The sequence below is a fragment of the Podarcis gaigeae genome (genome assembly GCF_964106915.1).
Source record: "Podarcis gaigeae genome assembly, chromosome: 7".
Lineage (NCBI taxonomy): Eukaryota > Metazoa > Chordata > Lepidosauria > Squamata > Lacertidae > Podarcis > Podarcis gaigeae.
Window position 1 is genome coordinate 48,286,054 of NC_139683.1, and position 11,508 is coordinate 48,297,561.

Sequence of the window (11,508 nt, forward strand, 5' to 3'; positions counted from 1 at the left end):
CCGGTTCCTGTTGTCCAACACCTGCTGCATTCCCTGGGTGAGGGTAAGGTCTTCGCTAAGCTGGACCTTGCCCAAGCCTATCAACAACTGCCAGTCGATGATGCCACTGCTGAAGCCCAGACGATCGTCACCCACCGGGGGGCATTCCGTTGCCGCCGGTTGCAGTTCGGGGTGAGTGTGGCTCCTGGCATCTTCCAAAGCCTTATGGAGCGTCTCCTGCAAGGGCTTCCGGGCGTGGTACCATATTTTGATGACGTCTTGGTGTCTGCAGACTCACACCAGCAGCTGTTCGAGCACCTCCGTGCCGTGCTGACCAGGTTCCAAGAGGCCGGGCTCAAGGTAAAGAGGGAGAAGTGCCAGATCGCCGTTCCACAGGTAGAGTTCCTGGGCTATCTTATCGATGCCTCCGGCCTTCACCCGACCACATCCAAGATCCGCGCTATCCAGCAGGCCCCCACCCCAAAGAACAAGACGGAGTTGCAGGCATTCCTGGGGCTGCTGAACTTTTATAACATGTTCCTGCCCCACAAAGCCACAGTGGCTGAGCCTCTTCACTGACTCCTTAGTACAAAGACACCTTGGGCCTGGGGTCATCGGGAGACGGCGGCCTTCAACGCGGTCAAGGCTCTCCTTTCATCAGACAGTGTGCTGGTACAGTACAGTGAATCCAGGCCGCTGGTCCTTGCCTGCGACGCCTCACCTTTTGGCATCGGTGCTGTCCTTAGTCACCGTTTTCCAGATGGAAGAGAAGCACCACTCGCCTACTTTTCCAGGACACTATCTCCAACGGAACGGAATTACAGCCAGCTCGACAAGGAGGCATTGGCACTTGTGGCTGGAGTGAAGAGGTTCCATGAATACCTCTATGGCAGGACTTTTGACCTCATCACTGACCACAAGCCACTCCTGGGCCTCCTCGCCGGTGATCGTCCAACTCCACCGGTCCTCTCGCCACGCATGCTGCGATGGACTGTTTTCCTGGCTGCCTACCACTACCGGCTCATCCATCACCCGGGGAAATCGATGGGCCATGCCGACGCCCTCAGCCGTTGCCCTCTTCCAGCATTTGTGGAAGACCCGGCTCCAGCTTCATCGCTCCTTCTGATTGAGGATCTTCCGGCAGCGCCTGTATCAGCTGCCACTGTGGCCTCCGCGTCTGCCCAGGATCGCACCATCAGCCGGGTGCTCAACTGGGTGCGGAGGGGGTGGCCACAAGGGCCTTTTGCATCGGAGTTCCAGCCCTTCGCAACCAGACAACATGAACTCTCAGCTCATCGCGGCTGTCTGCTGTGGGGAGACCGCGTCGTGATTCCCCAGGGACTCCGTCAGCGCGTCCTGGAGGCTCTGCATGTTGGCCACCCGGGAATTGTCAAAATGAAGGCGTTGGCTCGGTGTTACGTCTGGTGGCCTAATATGGACGATGCCATCACTGCCTGGGTGTCCGCCTGTCAAGCGTGCCAAGAGTCGAGGCCTGCACCACCGGCAGCTAAGGGACACACCTGGGAGACGCCAAAGACACCCTGGTCGAGGGTGCACATTGATCTGGCTGGCCCCTTTCACGGCCGGACCTTTATGGTAGTGGTGGACGCCTATTCCAAATGGCTGGAGGTCGCCCTGATGCCCTCCACCAATACCGAAGCTGTCATCCGGGTGCTGCGAGGCCTGTTTGCAACGCATGGGTGTCCTGATGTCCTTGTCTCTGACAATGGACCACAGTTCACATCAGGCACGTTTGAGCGGTATCTTTTGGGACTGGGCATCCGCCATGCCCTAACGGCACCCTTTCATCCATCCAGCAACGGGCAAGCGGAAAGAATGGTGCGCTCGGCAAAAGAGGCACTGGCGCGCCTGGACCGGGGAGACTGGCATGAGCAGGTCGCCAAATACTTGTTCATGCAACACATCACCCCTCATGCGGCCACAGGGAGGAGTCCTGCTGAACTGCTTATGGGCCGCCGCCTCAGGTCACCGCTCGACCGGCTACACCCGGACTTTGCCGTGGCTGAACCCCCAGGCTGTGCCAACGCGCCACGGTCATTTGTCCCAGGAAACCAGGTCTTTGCCCGGAACTATGTGGGGGACATTCCTTGGGTGCCAGCCACAGTAGTGGGAGTCACTGGACCTCGCTCGTACCAGGTGGCACTCGAAGACGGACGCTTGTGGCGACGGCACATAGACCAGCTTAGGCGCAGGGTTGGGGACTTGGACACTACCGAGATGCCCCCAACTGCGCTTGCGGCTCCAGAAGAGACATGTACAGATGGCGAGGCCCCACCTACACCTCCCTCGCAAACTGCCAGCGTGGAGCCGAACCAAGCCGCTTCAGAGGGTCTGCCAGACTTACCACAGACTCAGACCACTCCACTTGCGGAGGCTCCACCCACAGCAGCGGATCCAGGGGATTTGGTTCCAACGCCACCTAGGGTCGCACCACAGCCTCAGCAAGAACTGTGTGGCTCTCCGGACTTGGCTACCAGTCCCCGGCGGTCTGGCAGAGTTTCCAAGCGCCCAACTTATTTAAAGGACTATGTTGTTGGACATGTATCACTGTTGGTCTAAGTATGGGAAATGTAACCAATATGCTTTTGTGCCTAATTGAACCATTACGCGTAGTGCTGTATATAAGGAAACCATTACGATTGTAACTAACGCCTTATCTCGGTGGGGAGGGGTGTTATGTAGTGAAGTTTCACCCTGGGCCAGCAGGGGGATACTGTATATAGTTTTCACTCAGGTCTGTGGATAGTTTTCCCTCAGGTCCGCGTCAGTTATTTTAGGCGGGAACTCTGGGCTGTTGTTGTTACAATGTTGACAGCCGGCTGCCTATAAAAGCAGGCCGGCTGAGCTGTTTGCAGTCAGTTCTATTCCAGCTTACGAAATAAAGAGCTATTTGGAGAAATCGCTGGTCGTCGGCTATGTCAACCCACAATGTAACAGCCAGTTCAGACTCTTTGCCCTACACTAGAAATTTAGGACGTTCTGCCCCCTCCCACCTCTAAAGGAGGAGCCATACTGTAGAGGGATTTGCATCACTCTCCCTCATCTGTACTAATGCCGTGGTTCTAGTACCATGTGTGTACTAGCAGCGAGTGGCCAAACTTCTGTGTGACCTCGTCATCACGATGAGCTGAATCAGCAAGGCTGTGTGGTGATTTTGAAACTTACCACTTGTGGGACATTCCTGTTACTTGCTTAATTAATTTTTAGCTTTACAATCAAAGTTAAGGCAACTGCCTAGCCTGAAGAGATTTGCTTAAATATTATCTCCTTCAGTCCTCATCAGAAACAGAAAATGAGAGTGAGCACAAAGCAGCCCTTCCCTGAACATTTCCCAGCTATTCAACAGGGGAAACAGTTCCTAGACTGAGTCCTATTTCACTGCTTATTGGGGAAAGAGACAATAACGTTTTCCAAATTGTTCCAATAACATAGCAGTGAATTCCACAGAAAAAGCCTATAAGGCTGAGAAGTACCTCAGTGGCACATTAAAAGCCTCAGAGCTAATTGTGGTCTTTATATCCTCACATTTTTCAACACGCTCCTTGCATGCGCTCCTTTTGAGGTTGGGTAGAATTCTTGTCCCTCCATTCCCCACTCTGTCAGTTCATCTTTGTCCTCTCATCTTAAATTTCCCTTGTTCCTTTCCTTTTATCACTGCATCCTTTCCCGCTGCCACCTTTCAGAATGCTCTTCCATTTTCGTACATCCCCTTTTGTCACTCTAGCTGTCACTTTTGAAAAAGCTGGCTTCATCCGGTCCCTTGGGTCAGGCTTTGCACAGCAAAGACCCAGTACTTCAGGAAGGTGACCTCACTTCACTTGCAATGGCTTACTGGGAAACTTCAACAAAATCAGAGCAGAGCTGATTCACTTATTTATCTGGCCCCACCCCAAGGGTCTCAGCAAGAATACAGCGTTGAAGTGTTTACGAAGGGAGCTGTCCTCAAGCAGATAAAGAAATTTAATAGCTCATTAAACTGTATCTTTTATGCAGAGTATAAAATGAGACCAGGTGAGAGCGGATAGGGGTATTTGTCTGTGTGTGTGTGTGTGTGTGTGTGTGTGTGTGTGTGTAGATATAGAAATGACAGAGACAGTTTAAGGCAGTCTCTGCTAACCTGATTCCCTTCAGATGTTTTAGCATTCAGCTTCCATCAGCCCCAGCCAGCATTGCTGAAGTCTAAAATATCTGGAGGGGCACCAGATTGGCTAAGGTATGATTCACAAACTCTCTTAAGGCCATGCCACACATTACCTGGCAAATCTGCCTTTGCCACCCAGCAGGAAATTGTAGCCAATCCTGTTTTCCTAAAAGGTATACCTATATTTACATTTTTAAAAATGCACTCATAAAAACAACTAACACATATACCTTGAAAAGCATGTGACATGACTTTACTTGTAAAAGAGGATGCAGCATAAGAAAATCCAGTCACAGAAAGCAACTAATTCATTCTGTGCTCGAATATCCCATTGTGATCTCGTGCTTTATCTGCACCAGCTCTTGTAATTACTATCTCTTTTCTTTTCTGGTGATTCCAGCGGCTAGAATCTGAGGTTGTGCATTGTCTATGTAAATCAGTAATCACTGAGCCATCAGTGCTGTACAATGTGATGCAATACAAAATGCATCACACACACACAGCCAGTTCTATAAAATGAGGGACAAAAGATTTCAGATGGGTAGAATGTCCCTTTCCTTCGCTACACTCCCCACAGACCATAAGCTATTGTGTGTCTTAATAAAAAGCATGAGCAGAATAGGTTTTTTAAAGGAGTCTGTTTCCGGGCAAAAATACATGCAACACCTAGCCTTTGTGTTCTGGCAGGTTGGTCCCAGCTAATTCTAAGCTTTTTGTAAGAGGCTAGTATCTATCTATTCAGAAAGATGGTTCACACATAGCACTAAGTCAGACTATGACTTAGCATGAAGGTGCATCTCTACAAGCTCCAGAAGAGGAGATCACAGTTACTTTACTTTTCTCCTCCCCCAGTCCTACTGCTGTAAGCTAAACCATGGTGTGTCATCCAAACCCACTTGTGAAACCTGGTTACAGCTTCTGATTTGTCTGAAGCAAGACAAACCATGAGCCCTAATAAGGCAATATGCTAAGCCAAACCATAACTTAACTCACAGCAGCAGCACAGCAGAAGGACGACTATAGGAAGAATGCAGTAGTTGTAACTTCTCAGCAGGAACCTTCATTTCATGCATTTGTGCTAATCTGTTGTTTGGCTCAGTATTATGTGAGAGTCTCAGTACACTTGTGGCAGACTGAGAAGCACAGGAGCGTTTCATGAAGGCTTGCAAATCCAGGTCCCACATGGAGGGTCCAAAAATAGGGGTAGCTAGCTACTCATTCATATATACACATGCATCCATACTCTTCCCAAAAAGCAGTAGTGCATAGGATATTGTTACAAAAGTTGGATGCCACCCTCACTCTCTGCCAAGTGGTAGCAAGATTCCAGGGAGTTCCAGACACTCACCCAGGTCTGTGATCCTCTGGAGAACTGAGACATGGGGGAGACTGACATAGCTTTAAGAAATATGGTTTCTTCGCCTATTTGCATCTTCAGTCTCCATGGACAAAGTTCTTACAGCATGGTCATATCGAGAGGGGCTTGTCCCTCACAACATTGGAGTCAAAGGCATCTCTCCCAGCCAGCCTTCAGCCAACTTGCCAAAGATGGGTCCCAGTCTTTGTAGATTTCCCCTTCTTCTCAACACACCTTGCTCTAAAGACATGTCTGCAGCAATTCCATATGTAAACTACAGAACGTGGAATAAGCAGCAGAATAGTATGCTAACAGTGGACAGTCTGCTGTCAGCATCATAGGGAAAAGTGCAGTGTTGTGTCTTTTTTCATAGGCTATATAAAGGGATATATAAAGTATTTTAATTCAGAGAAATGAAAATATGATATATTCGAGGGCTCGCTCCCCCATCCCCATATGCGTACATACGAGAACAATAGGGAGCGCACGTGATAAGCCTCTACTAGCCCCCTTCTTAATCCAGTCATCCTGACAATTCTCAAGTGAATCTGTTGATTAGCTATGTTAGGACATCTGCAGTAGGTAGGAACAATAGAAGGAAGCTGGGGGTTTGGCTACCCCATTTACAATTAGCAATTGTAATGCTCTTAGCAGTGTCCCCCTGAAAGCACATGAATATTCACGCTGAGGCATTGCATTATGTTTCACTGGATTCTGTAACCATAGCTGCTCACACAGGAGTCAAGCACACACTTATCAGGAAGTCAGAATAACTGTTCCAAGTGGTTTGTGGTGATTATTGCGAGGAAAGCTGTTATTTGCAATAAGAAGAGGGAATGTACATCCCTCCCAAACTGTTCATGCAGGCACCCGCAGTTCCCTACTGGCACCGCTTGCATCCGCCCTTCACAATGGAACATGCTTAAAGCTTACTGAAAGAGAAATTTCCTATGAAAGCATTGCCTCTGGTGATATGAGGTACTTTGACATGTCACAAAATTGGCCTTTTTAGTGCTCTCCTTAAACACTGAGCCACTCTGAGCAGATTTCAAGACATCTGGAATCTTTCCTCCTTGACAAGCACGAAACAGTTGAACCCAGACAGTTATTTTTCTCTCCTCCGTCCCTCCCCATGTTTACCAAGGAGGCTATAAGTGCACATGCTGTGCCAGTTTGGTGAAAAATGCTTTGCAGTCTAAATGTATGCTTTGTATATAAATGCCAGATGCATGAATCTAGACTACAGTGACTAATACTGAATCATTTCAGTTCCATCTGCATCGGCAAATTGGTGGCACCCACAGCCAAGTTTCATTGCTCATTTTCTTTTACCCCTGTTATAACATGCGATGGAAGAAATGCTCAATATACTTCTGGAAACCATCACTGGTACCACTAGGCGTGGGGGAGAAATTGAGTCAGTTCACAGTTAAAGGCAAATCAACCTGCTTTACATTTTCTGAAACAACACACGAACCAAAACACAGCCATCCTTTGACATTTACTCTTCTCCTAATTTTACAATGCAGTTCTCCAGCCACAAAATGTGTAGAAAAAATATATATTAATGCAAATAGTATACAATAATATATTCTGTGAGGCAAAGTGACATAGAAAAATGTGTACATTAGGGGAAATTCATACTAAAATGCTGATTAATTTTTTAAAAAATTTAAACTCTGATTTTTTTTTAAATGCAAACTGATATGGAAATGTAGATAGCTGACCTTAAGAGTGGAAAAAAATTAGAAACTGAGAGAAACCAAAATGTACCACACAGATTACCAGCAGAAAGTCAAGTTGGCTCACAGGCAGCTACCAATGGCAGCATTTGATACAAGGCAGCAAAGAGTACTGACGGAATCTGTTCCTCAAGTTCTCACTTTGTCTTCAATTGACTGTTACTGGAATGATGTCTGTTTACTGTGAGATAGCCCAGTGTTGAAAAAGCAGCCAGAGGTACTGCTGAGGACCAGAGATGTCTGCTAAAAGAAGTCCTAACAACGCTCTAATACGTTGAAATAATAACTGGTTATTGATGGCTATTACCCATGTTGGTTATGCTCAACCTCCACTGTCAGTGGTACCTCGGATTACAAACACTTCGGGTTACAAACTCCGCTAACCCAGAAGTAGTACCTCAGGTGGCTAACTTTGCCCCAGGATGAGAATGGAAATCGTGCAGCAGTGGCAGCAGGAGGCCCCATTAGTGAAAGCACGCCTCAGGTTAAGAATGGACCTCTGGAACGAATCAAGTTCTTAAGCCAGGTACCACTGTATTCCTCTGAATACCAGTTGCTGAGCACCACAAGTTAGGGGAATGCTGTTGCACTCAAGTCTTCTACTTGGGGGTTTCCAGTAAGCATCTGGTCGGCCACTGTGAGAAGAAGAAGTTGGATTAGATGAGGCTTTGGCCTAATCCAGCACACATTAATGGACTTGAGTCTGAAGAATGTGTACACTTCTCCATTTCCATAGTGGTCTTCTTCTAGACCAGACCCATCACTGTTTTCCCCACTCCTATTCCCATCACAGTCAATTCCTCCCATGAACATTTACTCGGAACATAGGTCACATTGCATTCAGTGGCACTAAGTGTGCATAATACATGTGCATGGGATGACCACACCACACAATATTCCCTTTGAAACAATGAAGCAGTATGCCTTTCCACATTCAGTCTGACTTTCCAAATGATGTCTTTTCCGTTGTCCAAACCTTTCATCTGTGCATATTAATTTCATATCTAAGTGTTCCACTTGGGAGTCGTGTTTCTCCTCTCTCCTTTTGTAGTAGGATATTTCTTGCTTCCTAGAAACTCAGAGACAATAGGGATACCTTAAGGAAGGGTTCCTGCTTTCATTAGCATGCATTCTTTCTTGCAAAATCCCTCTGTTTGGCTCCATGAATGCTTCATTATCCCAAACAATACTGTAGTAATGGATTTCCTTTGCCATTTGTATGAGGGAAATCCATCTGAAAGTATTAGATTAAATCTTGACTTCAACTTCTAGACTTAGAAAGGCAAGCGTCCTTTAAAAATAGCAGCAGAAACTGCTTCATTGTTTTCATTGTTGATTATGAATATTTCACCTAAAAGGTTAACTAGGTACCAAAAAACACAACATAGGCTAATATTTTCAGAAGAGTCATACAATTTGTTGTATTGAAACCTATGGCAGGTCAACTTCAATAAGTCATCTTTAGAATGTGTTGTCTTAATTTAAACACCTACAGAGAATTAATAATGCAATCTTAAATATGTTTACTCAGATGGAAGGCTCACTGTGTTTTGATGGGGCTTACTAGGTTATGGAATATAGACCGAATGGGTTAAAGGAGAAAAATGCCATTTATTTTTCCTAGTAATGAAACTGCAGGAAAGAACGTGCTCCTCAGCATTTTCAAATCAATCAGAAATTGGTGGCTATTTAACTTCGAAATATTCACCACTATAACACTTCTGTATTTTTGTCTTGCTGTTTGTTCAGTATTTACATTTACTTCCACAATCACCAAACACAACTGTTATACGCCTTCTATATTTTGGGTTGTGATTGTAGGTCCAGATCTGAAATCAGAAAATAGATCGGGGGGGGGGGGGAGAACATAGTTGTAGAAACAGTGAAAATAGCTTGCCTTGAAGCAGCTTGGGGGCGTACAGACCAAAATTGGACCGTTTTCATGGTTACAAAAGAAGAATAGGAAGAATTGATTCTTGCAGTTTCTTTAAGAATAATTGGAAATATTAGGATTGCAGTCATATGGGCAGAGACTGGCATGTGTTCATTTATTTACAGAGCCACTGCACTTTAGGAACTTTTACAAATAGCATCATAATCCCAAATTCACTTGCAGTAGCTGCTAAAGCTCTGCACAGAAACCTCCTGCTGTTGTATTGTAACAGTTCTCAGAGGGACCTTCCACCCAGCTGCACACACAGCCCTGACACAAGGACAAGGGAACAGTTGCTGGAGTTGGGACCTGTTCTTAGCTGAACAGTATGGCCCCCAAGGGACATTTGCAGCAGGATAGGCAGACCTGCTCAGTTGCGTAGGTCTGAAGGCACATGAGGCCACCACCTTGCGGAAGTTAAGCAGGTCTGGATCTGATCTGCATCTGGGTGGGTGACTGCCTGGAACCCATATGTACGTTGTCTTGGGTTCCATGATGGAATAAAGGTGGCATATCAATAAACAGAGAGATGCTCTCCAATACACACAAATTTGGTGCTGAACCCATTTGGCTATTTATTGACTGTAATTAATCAAGTCGTGGTCAAAGACTGGTTTTTATGTATTTATTGTCAACCACAGGTTTTAAACACAGCTTTGTGAATTATACCTATTCATTTGCACATTTCTAGTAAAACTGTTAGAAGGAGGGACACATTCCTCACTGTGAGATGCATAAGGATGAGTCAAGCATCTTACTATGAAACGGGTGTTAGCTTCCCCTCTAGATGTTTTCAGAAGCATAAAAAGCAGACATGCAGCTCACTTGCTACATCTCCATTGGATCTAAGACCTTCCCCCACCGCAAAGGAGGATTTGCTTAATAACTTACCAGGTGCAATAGTAGCTTGAACTTAGCAGACAGGAAATTCTTATTTAGACAAAAGCTGGCACACATCCCAGAGGGAAGGAAAGGGAAAAGGAAAAGGATGGTCATCCTGTCTGCACACATTTCCCCAGAAAGAAAAGGCAAAAGCAGGAAAGATGTTTTTGCAAGATAGTGTATTGTATTAAACAATAAACCTAACACTTGCAGGCTACATCATACATGCATGAATATATTCTTTCCTAGTCTACAGTAATGCGTAAACTTGCTTTGGTGTGTGTTTTTATGTGCTGTTCAGTATTTAGCCACATAATTCTTACATACTTTCTCAGTTTGGAGTGTTGTTTTTACAGATATTAGATGGAATTCCATCTACGCAAGCATATCAACTTGCCAGAGAGGACAATCCCTCCCCTCCCCCATCTGATGTTCTGGGGTTGTTTTTTTCAGCCCATGCAGAGACAAAGGTGGAAATGAAGGAGAAAGGGGGAGAAAGGGGAAAGCCCCATTGTGCAGGGCTTCCGCTGACAGGGTTCATTAGGTGAATCCTGCCCAGAATCTTATAAGTTTTGTAAACCACCAAAAACAATAAGACTTTAAGCTCCACCAATGATCACATGCAAAAGAATAAAATAGATTAAAGCACTGACACAAAGTTAAACCCACCCTCTACAGAGTAGCATCAGCCAGTGTTTTGAAATAGGCGTATTGTACTCTTTCCTGAATATGAAGAAATCAGGAGTCTACTTGATAAGAAAAGGAATTCGGGGGCTTTCCAGATGAACTTTTGTGCATGCAAGCACGATAAATTTGTAGCTGGTACTCAGTTGTTATGGAAAATTCAGACATCTTCCAGTAAGGAAGTGCTCCTGCTGCCAAGAAATAACATTTTCTAAGAACCTGAAATGCAATACTTTAAAAACAAATGCCACTGGATCATTGGCCTGAATTTTTTCCTTCATTTGTCCATTTTGAAAGACTACCCAGCTTAGATAAACAACAATACACCAATGTTAGTCTGTTGCAGCAAAAATAATATAGTTTGAGGGCATTCTAAAAGCCTAAAGGTGCTTCCAGACTGTTGCTATTTTTGTTTGGGATTCAATCACATACTAGAAAATTCAGGTTGATCCTAGGCTGGATCCATAAAGTACCTGTTGCTTAGTCGTATGAATGCACTGAGGCAGTTTGCAAAATTATCCCATGTATCAGGGAACTGAGAAATGTGGACCACAAGCTGCTTGGAATCTAAACTAGCAAGGCATGGAGGATTGTGTGTCCAGGCCCATACCAGAAGAGGGAGAAGCAACATCAGTCCCCTAAATTAGGAAGCATTTAAAGACATTTCTTCTAATTCATTTTATCCCAAATCAGAAAGGGGGATGAAGTGAAAAGTGACATCTAAATTAAGTTGTTTTAGATCCTGCCATAAAGATCTGCAGAGCAGATA